The sequence below is a fragment of the Ambystoma mexicanum genome, chromosome 3q, assembly GCF_040938575.1.
Source record: "Ambystoma mexicanum isolate Mex_15411 chromosome 3q, UKY_AmexF1_1, whole genome shotgun sequence".
NCBI lineage: Eukaryota > Metazoa > Chordata > Amphibia > Caudata > Ambystomatidae > Ambystoma > Ambystoma mexicanum.
Genome location: NC_090926.1, coordinates 92785086 through 92797462, shown reverse-complemented (window position 1 = coordinate 92797462; position 12377 = coordinate 92785086). Strand labels below are relative to the sequence as shown.

Below are 12377 nucleotides of genomic sequence, written 5' to 3'. Positions count from 1 at the left end.
TCATCCCCATAGTGCATTGCATTATCAATTGTAAATCTGGAGTATTGGGAAGGCATTCCGCAGTGCATCCCAGACACGTGCCCCAAATATTATTGAGTGAAGCCCCATCATGGGAGTCATTGCTTAGTGTTACTCCCGGTTACCCCGCTTTCACCCACACTTATTCTGCATGGTCTTCCACTAGGGCATGTTCAGCATATGTTCTTCAGTGCAAGAACTGGCCAATGCATTAGTCAAATGCATGGCTATATCAACTTTGCTTATCTGAGCACTCAATGTTATTTGAACGCATAGAGATATTTTGATGGGTTATGCCCAGTAAGGAATGAAGTGCATGATGAACCATGTACCTGACATCACGTTCTTCTCCCCCATTTACTCTACACACACCACACCCATAACACTCAGTACTGTGGAAATGATATAGAAGTCTGCTTGCTTGCAGTTTGTTGAGTTGTTACCCCATGGAAAAGATGTGCATTCAGATTGACCTTGTTAATCAATGTATTTGCTTGGCACGCCAGAGTCCACTTCTCTGGTGAGTCTACTGGTGCAATTGCAGCAGCCTTTATCAGAAATTTGCATGGCCTCATCACCACATGACACTTGACAGATAAGCACACCTGGCGTCATTCTATCTTGAGTTGTAAGAGTCTCTTAAGGGCCAGGGTCTGTGCACAGAAGTTCCTACAAATCTGCCCTTTGGTCTTCTGTTGATCACAGTGTTTTTCCACTATGGTACAACAACATAACATTTCAGATTTTCTGGAGTCTGAACGTGTCTGGCACTTATCAAAGTTAGTCCCCAGCCAATGTTGTATATCGGGGTGAGGGGTTGTCTGTGATTGGGCTTGTGGGTGGTGCATGTGTCAGTGCTGGATTTAGTGCATTCCGTAACAGATGGTTTGACTTTAAACATCTTAGGGTCCAGATGCTTGGGTGTCATCAAAAGTGTTGGAGGAGATTTGGTTGCATCCCAGTTGTGTGAAGCACATGAGGCACATTCAGGGTTATTTCAATGGTTTGCAGGTGTTGCTAGCTGCTGTCCCCACTGCACTTGCATGAGGCTATACGCAAAACTCATTAGCAGTCCAGGGCAGGCTTGAAGTCTAGGTGGTTATGTGCTGAGCCTGTTGCTGATTGGCCATTAGTGGTCGTTAGCTAAAGCATTGATCAATGGTGCTTTGGCTAGCATGACACAGCCAAATGGTTGCATGCTAATGCATAACTGCCCTATGCAGACCCTGGCAGATTGTCCCAGTTGGCTGGTGATTATAGCTCCACTGTGACGTTTGCGGGGGTAAGGAATACAGAGATATGTGTATGCGAGCCAGATAACATGCCCTGTCTGGATTTTGGGAATGGCATTGTAGTAACAGGCAAGCAGCATGGCAGTGCTGGCTGTCCCTGGCTTTTTTTTATCGCAGACCTAGGTGTATACAAAATGATGTGTGTTTGCTTATCAATGACTATCGGAATGTCTTTTTCAAATGTGCGTGAGGCTTGGATTTTTGGTATGAGGAAGTGCATCCTTGGTGCCTTCCTTTGCTCCCATAGGCATTTGTTTCACCTGAGGGAGTTAGCAAACAGCAGCAGCAGCAACATGCTCACATCTGTGGTGCGGCTTCCTGATCTGCGATCTGCGACCCTCCAGAAGCAGATGATGGTGTCCTGGCGTTTTCTCATCAGCTGAAGAGGAGCTCCGTAGCACAAGACAGAGTGCCGGCAGCTACAGCTTTAGGCAGGGGGCATGTATCATTAACTACGTCTTGTCCAGCTAAGTGACGTTACAACGTTGCAATGCTGCAAGTACATGTTCTTAATTTTCAAGCATGCTGTGCTGTGCAATCTTGTGAAGTGCCATTTAAGTGATCATAGTGATCATAGTGAGTGAGGCTGCCTTTGCTTTTGCATCCCCTCTCACTTTCTCCTGGATTCATATTGCCCACATTTACTCACATTCTCTCTCATCTCCTAATATCCCACCTCTAAAAAGATAAAATGCCTACCACAAGGTCACTCCACTCAAAGCCTAAAGTTCAGATAAGCACCAGGGGGTGTCCCCCAAAAATGCTTCATGTGAAAACCATGCCCTTTGTTCAGCCCAAGATAACTGACCTATTAATAGGGGGAGGCGCCTTCAGGATCCTGGAAAGATTAAACAGCCCCCCTCAAAGCATATATTTTCATCTACTCTTCCGTTGCGAAGTGCAAGTCGGGCTTTGAAAAGTTTTAGAAAGGAGTGCAAGGAGAAGAAAACACTTAAGAGTTCTGTGAAAAGAAGACACATATGATATTATAAATGAGACAGAGGAGATCCCCAGAGGGAATCGTGGGGTGCAAGTGTCAGGAGATGTCTTTTCTTCTCACCACTTCAGTGTCCCAGGAGAACACTGCAGTTGCATTCCCTGGACCCATATCCATCAGGTTATCTAAGAAAGGCCTGATGAAGACCGAGAACTACAAGGACAATGACGGCAATGCCATGGGATACAAATAACAAGAACAGGATGAACAGGAAGATCAAAACGGAGTCACCCTAGTACGAGCCGTACTTGGAACTCCAGCTACTACTTTAATAATAGAGAGATCCTCCCAAGATTGCATATCGAGGGTGGTCACAGTTCATTCTATGTCATCATATCCCAACCCGCCATAATACGGTCTCCAAGACCAAAGAACACAACGATTGGGCCAATTGGCAATCCCTAAGGGAGTATATTATAACTAAATTAAATCAGGCTGCGAACCTGAAAGATTTTTAAAAATGTTTGGAGAGTGTCACTCCTGGAAAGCTTAAGGCACCTAAAAGAACTGCGGACAGGTACTGCCAAACCACCTTATCTACCGCAACAACAGCCAGAGGAAAAAATGTGGTCAGAGGAGAAATTGGCAACAAATGGCAGGGGGAGCAAGAACGTTCATTTCCATATTTGCCATATGTTCCATCTTTTCGACTAGTAGTGTCACTAAATAAAGCTGGCCAGTTCTGCTGATCTGGGAAGCCCCACACAAACTCAGTTAGAACCATCAGTTGGAAGCAAAGAATATTTAAGCCCAGTGATCTCCGTTTAAAGAACATACAAATGCCAATGATTGCCAATAGGAAAATAAGTGAACTAATCCCGGAGAAAAGGAAAGAAATCATCGCAAACGTAGAGGAGCCAAAGAGAAACAAACTGAAAGAAGCTCTGAGAAATAAGGTCCTAGCCTGGTTACATCACAAAGTAGGGCATGGGTGTATAAGATCGCAGGACCTCAAATCCCTTTATATGTTACAGATTGACAAATAGTGCCGCAATGGTAATCAAGACTGAATTGTCGTGGGATGTGGCAAAATCAATTTGCTGTATTTCCTGAGCATCTTTAACGGCCTGGCATATGGCGCATCCGAGTTGAAAATCGTGACTGACTAGTTCTAGCAATTACAGCATAAACAGCTAATTTAGCTGTGGCTCGGGGTGTTCCCCTTACCTTATTCTAGGGGTTCTGGTAAATGCCCTTATCATTTTGGAAACTAAATCAATTATCCCATGATGGACAAACCCTAGCCATCATGCATTTTATTTATTGTATACATTTGCACACTAGAAACAGACTAAATAAGGAATAGACACACTAACCATTGTACTTATTTACTAGTTGTTCATCCTCTCGCATTTATGTCATTATGTCATTTATTATGTGCATGTTCCTAGGTTTTTAAGTTCTGATGTTTATAATTCTGATGCACCAAAAGCCTAAAGGGCTGAGGCATGTTCGATAAATCTAATGTAATCTAATCCCATAGGCAATGGTCAGATAGTGGGTACCTGCCCAAAGGTGCAAGGTGCTGGCTGGGGTCACATGCCCTGCACTGTATGTCCAACACTTGTTAAGCAAGTGTTGCTAATGTAACATATGTTCAGTTGTATTGCCTTATACCTAAGCCCCGTCTTCAGATCATGTTGTGTTTTCCCTCTGCAAGCCCTTTTCCTTGGTTGGTGTAGGCGAGGATTTAATGTTTTTCAGAGTTTTGGGGGGAAGATAATTTGCATATCTCTGCAGTTGCAATAAGCTCTGTTTACGTGTTCCTTGATTGGGTCCTAGATGCGGGCAAACCCTTAAAGGGATAGTCCAGTAAAAAATGTTATTTTAAAAATAGATAGGCAACATTAAAAAAATAATACTAGCATTTTTTTTTAAACTTCCTATGTAAAATTTTGAGCTATTCAAGCTCAAAATTCGCAAAAGCAAGCACATGGGCGCATCCATTTTGTGAAATGGATGCCCGCCTGTGCTGGCTTTTGCGGCACTAATGAAGGAAAAGCCAGCCAGCTGTAGTAAACAAAAGCTACCGCTGGTTGGCTTTTCCTTCATTGGTGCTGTACGCGGAGGACGGGGACCGGAGGCCAGAGCAGGAAAGCTGCAGCTGAATCTCGGTAAGTGCTATTTTTTTTTTAAAATAAGCCCTAGCTGCATTTTCTTGTCTAAGTTTTCCGGGCTGGAGGAGCCCGGAAAACTTAGAAATAAAACTGCAGCTTTGAAAACGTTGTACATAAATACAACGTTGTGTTTGAAAACGCTGCAGTTGTTCTTTCCAAGTTTCTCAGGCTCCTCGGGCTCGGAGGAGCCTGAGAAACTCGGAAAGAAAAACTGCAGCGTTTTCAAACACAACCGTGTTGTGTTTCTGCCTGCTGTGGCTATCACTTTGGGTCTCCGGTGCTCCGGAGACCCAAAGTGAAAGCCAAGGCAGGCAGAAACACAACACGGTTGTGTTTACATGCCGCGGTGTTTCTGCCTATGTCTGATTTCCCATTTGGGGCTCTCGAGCTCCCCTCGGGGAGCACCGGAGACCCAAAGTGATAGCCACAGCAGGCAGAAACACAACACGGTTGTGCTTGAAAACGCTGCGGTTTTACTTTCCGAGTTTCACAGGCTCCTCCGAGTTTTATTTCTAAGTTTTCCGAGCTCCTCCAGCCTGGAAAACTTAGAAAAAAAAACGCAGCTAGTGCTTATTTTTTAAAAAAAATAAATAAATAGCACTTACCGAGATTCAGCTGCAGCTTTCCTGCTCTGGTCTCCGGTTCCCGTCCTCCGCGTACAGCACTAATGAAGGGAAAGCCACCCAGCGGTAGCTTTTGTTTACTACAGTTGGCTGGCTTTTCCTTCATTAGTGCCACAAAAGCAAAAGCCAGCACAGGCAGGCATCCATTTCACAAAATGGACGTGCCCATGTGCTTGCTTTTGCGAATTTTGAGCTTGAATAGCTCAACATTTTACATAGGAAGTTTTTAAAAAAAAGTGCTAGAATTATTTTTTTAATGTTGCCTATCTATTTTTAAAATACATTTTTTTACTGGACTATCCCTTTAACGATACCCTGACCTTATTGTTGTAAATTCAGAAATCCACCACAACCATTAAAATGCACATTCTGTTGAAAAAGCTAGTTTCTTAGCTCTTGGCCTCTTTGAAATTTGAACGCTGTCACCTATCTTATTATATTATTTATTTGTATGTTTATGAAATCAAGGAATTACTTTCTTTTAGACAAAGACACTGTTTTCTATGTATCAATTAAATTAACAATCAACTGCTGTATTTATCTATTTATTGTTTCATTTAATTATCAGAACAAAAATAGGAACATTATTTATATTCCATTTCTACATTTTTTACAAAATATAATTGGCAACAAAACTAACACATATTGCATGTTTCAGTACCAGAGCTGCATTATTCATCTCTTTATATTAAAGCACATATAGTTAAATGACCTGATATCTTCAAACTAAATAATACTACATAAACTATATCTATCACTAACCGTTGATACCACTTTAACTTCAAACTGCATCTTTCCTAGAATTACCGTTACTTCTAGACATCCAGTTTCTTAAACTTACAGAATAGTGAGTCGAAGTTGCTTATAATGTGGAGTTAGTAACCTGTACCAGGGAGTACAAGGAGGGGTAACGGTCCAGCAGTCGCAGTAGCTGTTAAGGAGGGCTCCAGGACGTTACCCTGCAGTTTAGCCCATGGAATGGGTCATTAACACCATTAGTACCCTGGCTTAACAAAGCAGTAACCCGGGGTGCTAAAAATAAAGTATTTTCATTCATTCAACAGGATTGAATTTAAAATATTTTGACAAGATGGCTGTCATGGTTGTAGAAGGCAGGACTTTGTATGGAGCCCCTCTTCCATTATCATGGCAGCAGTAAAAGTGAGAGACATTGAAGCTGATGTGTCAGTGGCGGGCGCTGCCACTGCAACAATCAGGTAAATGTGGCAGGGCAGAAGGGTTAGGAAAGCGTTTTTTAAAAAAAGAAACGGAAGGGTGGTGGGAAGATGGTGCTGCAGGTTGGGGGAAGCAGCCTGTGTGTTCTGTGAAATGTGGGCTGAGATCAGAGGTTTCAGCTCGCGATCTGCAGAACCTGACTGACTGCCCCGCCCCCTGTCCGGTGATACTTGTACTAACACCAAAATAATAGAGGGACTGATTTTGAGCATCAGTTGGCTAGCAGCCTCCTGTTGGTCACTCACTTTTGTCCGTTCCCTCCTTCTGGAACGTTTTGTCTTTTTATGGGTACAATCTTACCTTCAAAGATATAGGGAGCAGACTTTCCACCTAGAAATGTATATTTCTATAAGCAGATAATACAACAGAGATAGGGAATGGAAAATTCATGTTATTGCAAACATAGTTGCAAATAAAACAATTAATAATTAATTATATTCATCAAGGATATGTGTCTATACTCAGTAATGTTTCCACGTTTGAGTTCCCACACCATTCCTTATTGATATACGTTTCATTTGATTTTGCGAGTTTGTAATTACATGTGTATTGTTTTTTAACTTTATCATAAAACGTGGATTACAACTCTTGTAAGTGGGATATTTTCCAATCAGTTTTATTTATTCCATTGGTAAAGAGGCTGTCATGATGATGAGTCCAGAATTAGTCTTAGGCAGCAATATTCTTTGTCTTTCGCCTCCTGTTGTAAACAAATGCAACAGCAGGTGAAAGGCAAAATATATTGCTGTGTAAGACTAATTTGGGATTTAATATTATCAATGATCTCAACCTTTATCTGAGACCTGATGGTGTAATTCGAAAAAATGTTTTACTATTGGAAATGTCATAGTTCTGTTTCAAACAGTATTTTTAAACTGATTGATTCACTTTTTTGTTGTCCTATTTGTCTGAGCATCAAATGGATTTTCACATGGGGGCTTTATTTATTTATTTTTATTTATTTATTGGATATTTATAAGGCGCTTATACAATAAGACATTGTTTCAAAGAGCCACAAGGCACAAGGGAAGGGAACAAACAAATAAACAATGAAATTGACAATGAATAAATAGAAACAGACAATGGTCCTACTAGGTGTTGTGACATTCAGAGTGTGCAAGTGCAGCAAAAAAAAAAAGGAAAAAAGGGGGAGATAGGGTGGGCTAAGTGCTATTAGGATCTCCTAGGGGAGGACGTGCGAGAGGTGCTCGTAGAGAGGGCACCAGGAAAGGGCATAGGCAGAGACATCCCAGGCGAAGATGGAGGTCTACTGCCCAACAGGTAAGTGCAGAGTGGAGGTAACCACTCAATAGGCGTGATTTGGCCCAAAGGGCAGTGCATTGGGGCTGCGGGGGTTAATTGGACAGAAGGCCAGGACCCTATTAGACTCTTGAGGGACCAGGCTGCCAATTTCAGTGACAGAGGAGATGGTTAGCAAGGCAGCATGAGAGGGAAGGAGGGAAGGGGGAGGAGAAGGGTCTTGAAAAAGATGGTGGAGAGAGAGAGGGAGCCAGCTGAGGAGAGATATCTGCCCCCAGCTCTCTGTTTGGAGAAACGTTCGATCAGCAGAGAGTTGGAGCCAGAAGATTGAATGGATTTGGAAGGTGAGTATTTAGTTAGAGAGAGTTGCAGGTAGTGTGGTCCCATGCCCCAGACAGCCTTGCGGATGATGCAGAGGGTCTTGAATTTAATCATTGCAGCGACCGGAAGCCAGTGGAGAGATTTTAGAGCTGGAGGGATATGGTCCAAGGGCTTGAGGCCAAGGATAAGTCTCACGGGCCTACTCTGGATTAGTTAAAGAGGACAGAGCAAAGAAAGAGGCAGATTGAGGAAGAGGCTGTTACCGTAGTCTATCCTGAAGAGGACCAGACCTATAGAGACATTGAGCTTCTGGGTGAAGATGAGGAAAGGGAGAATACCCATAATGAAGTGAAGTTGAAAGTGGGCCTTCTTCGCAAGATCCAAGCTGTGAGGAGTAAAGGAGAGGCAGGAGTTGAAGATGACCCCAAGGTTTCTGTTCTCAGTGGAAAGAGAGGGAGGTGAGCCCATAGAGAATGGCCTCAGTGTAGGAGGGAAATGGGGAGTTGGTGTCCCAATAGAAAGGATCTCAGTCTTACTGACAGTAAGACAGAGATCATTGGAGGTGCAACAAGACTGAATAGCAGATAAGCAGTCAGGGATGATAGAGGATGAGAGGAGCCTTAAACATATATAGTGTATTTTGTTAAAGAATTCATAACATTTTTTAACGTGGCCACCTTTCATTATGTTGGATGAAAAGAAGCATATCTCCTGAAATATCAAAAGGCACACAAATGTATCAATGTGATTTGTTTGCAAATAGTTTGAAGCTCATGTTCCTTCAAGATTTCATGATTAAGACTTTAATAATCTGTTGTCATTTACAGACGTTAAAGATTCTGAATCTGTGTGTTATATAGACTGATGTTCATAGTTTATTATCATTGCTTCATAAATATTAAGTCTGAATTTAGGTAGAAAATCGTCCTTGTTATTCCTTCCAGCTTGATTATACACAGTTCTTCTCAACTATTGACTCATTATTTCCAACACATTTTTTCAAGTACCTTACAACTTATTTTAATATTGCAAAATAATACAGGTGCCATCAGAACATATAATTTCTCAGTGTAGTAGGACTCTAGAGGCTAATGGCATGAATAACTTTTATGCCATTTCCAAGAGTTGGGTTATTTTAGTTTTTTGTAAATGTTTGTCAAATTCTTCTTTACTGCCTTGGGTGCCTGCCATAGGTTACATGGCTGTGCCATGTGCTTTGGGAACATGACTCTGGTAATGCCTTGTGCTTTCTACACTGGAATCACACTGAGGTCACTCTGGAGTAAACTTAAACATATCCAGGCCAAGGGAATGGGTGTGGTGCTTGAGTCGATGGTCCCATTTGTCATGCTTCTGGCTTAGTTGTGGGAAGATGTTTCTGGGTTCATGGTACCAAGCAGGATATCACTTCCTCAGTTTGTTCACTTGCTGGACACTCTCCAGGGGGTTTCAGCTCTGGGCCTGCCAGCACACAGGCAAACTCTGGGACTAACAGTGGGCACAGTGTGACTACCACAATTTCTTTGGTGCCAAACGTCTTTATCAGTCAGACAAGTTTCTTACTTTACTTACAACAGGCACCAAGACCTCAACTCATCTTTATAAAGGTCACTCCAGCCCTAGGATTCATCAGGCTGCAGCTGAATTCCCAGACCTGCATGGGTGATCATATGATCCAACCATTATATTGAGCCTGGCTCACACTGTAATCGTGGCACCTCAGAGCCAAAGGCTTTGGCGGCGTAGAAGTTCCTCTGTCCTGCTGTCAATGGTGTCAAGGCTTGATCTGATGTCAAATGCTGAAGTAGCCACAACCAAGCATATCAGGTGTGAAACCTCTAATTATTATCTCTGAAAATATCGGCATAACAAGAGTACAGGCAGGAGTATAAGAAGCACAGTCCTTCCTCTTCAGTGAAATCTGCTTCTACCCGGGTACTGGGCCTGGCCATAAAAGGGGGGCCTGGCCATTGAAGGATTCTTTGGAAAATCTGAACTTGCCAGAATCCTCAGCTCCAGTCTTTCTTCTCACAAGTCATGCAGCTGACTCCATCAATCCCCTCACTACCAAACATGTTTTAGACCAATATTCAATGCCCTAGGCTGGTGATTTGTAATATTCAGCAACATTTGTCAATGTCCTTGCCCAAAGATTTCTCAGAGCCCACTTCAAATTTTAGGCACATCATTGTTTGATTCCACCTGCTTCCTCTTGGCTTCCTGCTTCATGTTGAAGGAGGAAGGGGGTGCTTGGATCTCCTCCTGGTCAAGGCAGAGTATGACAGGCTCTTGTATGTCTTGCCTTCAGGAAGGCTTATGGATGTTTTGGCAGAATAACTTGGGATCAGGATTCCTCCTGCCATGGTCCAGCTGTCATGACCCGGCAAAATTGCCCCTTCTGGACCTCATGGTCATTGTCACGAAGGGTTTGTACTCCTTGTTCCTCCCAACATGGCTGTACCAAGCTCCGTGCTACGCACTAGCTTTCACGTTGTGGCACGTACTATAAATTGGTCACGCCCCTTGGGTCCGCGCGTCTATCTTCAGTAGTGACCCGACGTGTGTTTGCTCTCTACATTGATTTCCTTGATCCTCTTACTTACTTCCTTGCCTACTTTTCTGTTCCTGGATTTCTCCCCCTACTTTGCTTGTTATCGCTAATCCTGATACCCTAGAACCACGAACATCCCGGAACTCTGAACGCGCCCTGCAACCTGACGAGGCTCGGGCGAGCCTATTCAAGACCCGAACCACCCACAGGAAGAGTCCTGCGGCCGAACAAGGGAGATCCTGATCACAGGTGAGACGAGGGGAGATTTACGACAGTTTGAGACGCCAAACGATCAATACGGATTCTACCATGGAGAATGCTATTCAGGACCTGATGCGCGGAATGCAAGAACTTTCCACAGAGATGCAGAATTTAAAAGCCGAGAATGCGGCGCTAAGACAGCTCGTCTTGTCACGCGACTCCGTGAACAAGGACAGCGTATTATTGGGAGGAGTGGTTGATAAATACGACGGTTCAACAAAGACTTTACGTGGATTCCTGGATTCTTGTTTGGTACATTTTACCTTCAAGCCCTACTATTGCACAACTCCTAGGGCTAAGGTGGGCTTCATAATATCGCATCTTTCAGGTAATGCCCTTATATGGGCCACTCCTTTACTCAATTCAGGGGATGCTCTCCTGGATGATTATGAAGGGTTCATCGCGGTACTCAAGACCATGTTCGAACGACCAGAGCTGGTTCACGGTGCTCAAGAAAAGTTACTTGACTTCCAACAACGATCCCAAGACATGTTGACCTATGTTACCAGATTCAAACAGCTAGCCAAAGAGGCGGACTGGCCCCTGGAAGCCAGTTTTACCTTGTTTCGCAGAGGTCTAAATGAAGAGATTAAGGACGAGTTAGCCAGGGTGGCACGTCCTAGTTCATTCCAGGCCCTCCTGGACTTGTCTATGCAAATATACTTTAGAATCCAAGAAAGAAAGGCCGAAAAGAAAAATAATAAAGTATCAATTCAAAGAAACTCCCTCGAGAATACTACAAGGGCAGAATCTGCCAAGAGTCCGAGCACTGATTCTGAGCCCATGCAACTTGGAGCCTTTCGTGGACCAATTTCCCCGCAGGAAAGGTTAAGAAGGATACACACAGGCTTGTGCATGTATTGTGCCTCAGATAAACCTCTAGTTAAAGAGTGTCCTCTGGCTCCTCCCCGACGCTCGGGAAACGCCAGCTCCCGATCCTAAATGGAGCAAGGTTTCAGGAGAGGGATGTTTGCTCCACATCAATTCCATCCTTGAACTCTCCTGGACAAAACAAATTGGTGATATTACAGGCCTTTTTATCACCATCCAAGGACAAGGTCTACCTCATACTGGCCTTGGTGGATTGTGGAGCAATGGGAGTCTTCATTGATCAAGATTGGGTCAGAAGTCATAACATTCCATATGAAGCAAGAAGTTTTTCACAGCCAGTGGAAGCAATTGACGGAAGACCTCTTTCCTCAGGACCCATAAATCTGCAAACAAGGGAGATCCATCTTTCCATAAATCATCATCAAGAAAGAATTGTGTTTGACATTATAAAATCAGCCCATTACCCCTTGGTTCTGGGCATGCCCTGGTTACAAAGGCACAATCCTTATATCAACTGGACGGCCGGATCCTTATTCCTGGGCTTGGAGTTCTGTATGAACCATTGTTTAAACCTGGATATCTCAGTCACAGCCCCTAAAAGTCTACCAAGGTGTCCAGAGACACCACTCATGGTTTCCAATATTGTACAAGTTCCAGAGATCTATCAAGGGTATGCTGATGTATTCCCTACTGCCATTGTTCAAGCCTTACCTCCACATAGACCCGAAGACTGTGCCATAGATACTGAACCCTCAGCAGTGATTCCCTTTGGCAGGATGTTTATCCTTTCAGAACCGGAAAAGAGAGTCCTCCGGGAATACCTAGACACTAATCTTGAGAACGGCACCATAAAACCTTCAAAATCACCAG

General features: G+C 43.5%; 1 protein-coding gene across 2 annotated transcripts in view; it reads left to right on the top strand.

Moving 5' to 3' along the window:
- The window catches only part of PDE1B (phosphodiesterase 1B), a 1810462-nt gene that overhangs the window by 1716960 nt on the left and 81125 nt on the right, over positions 1-12377 (top strand). The gene's annotated exons all lie outside the window — the stretch shown is intronic.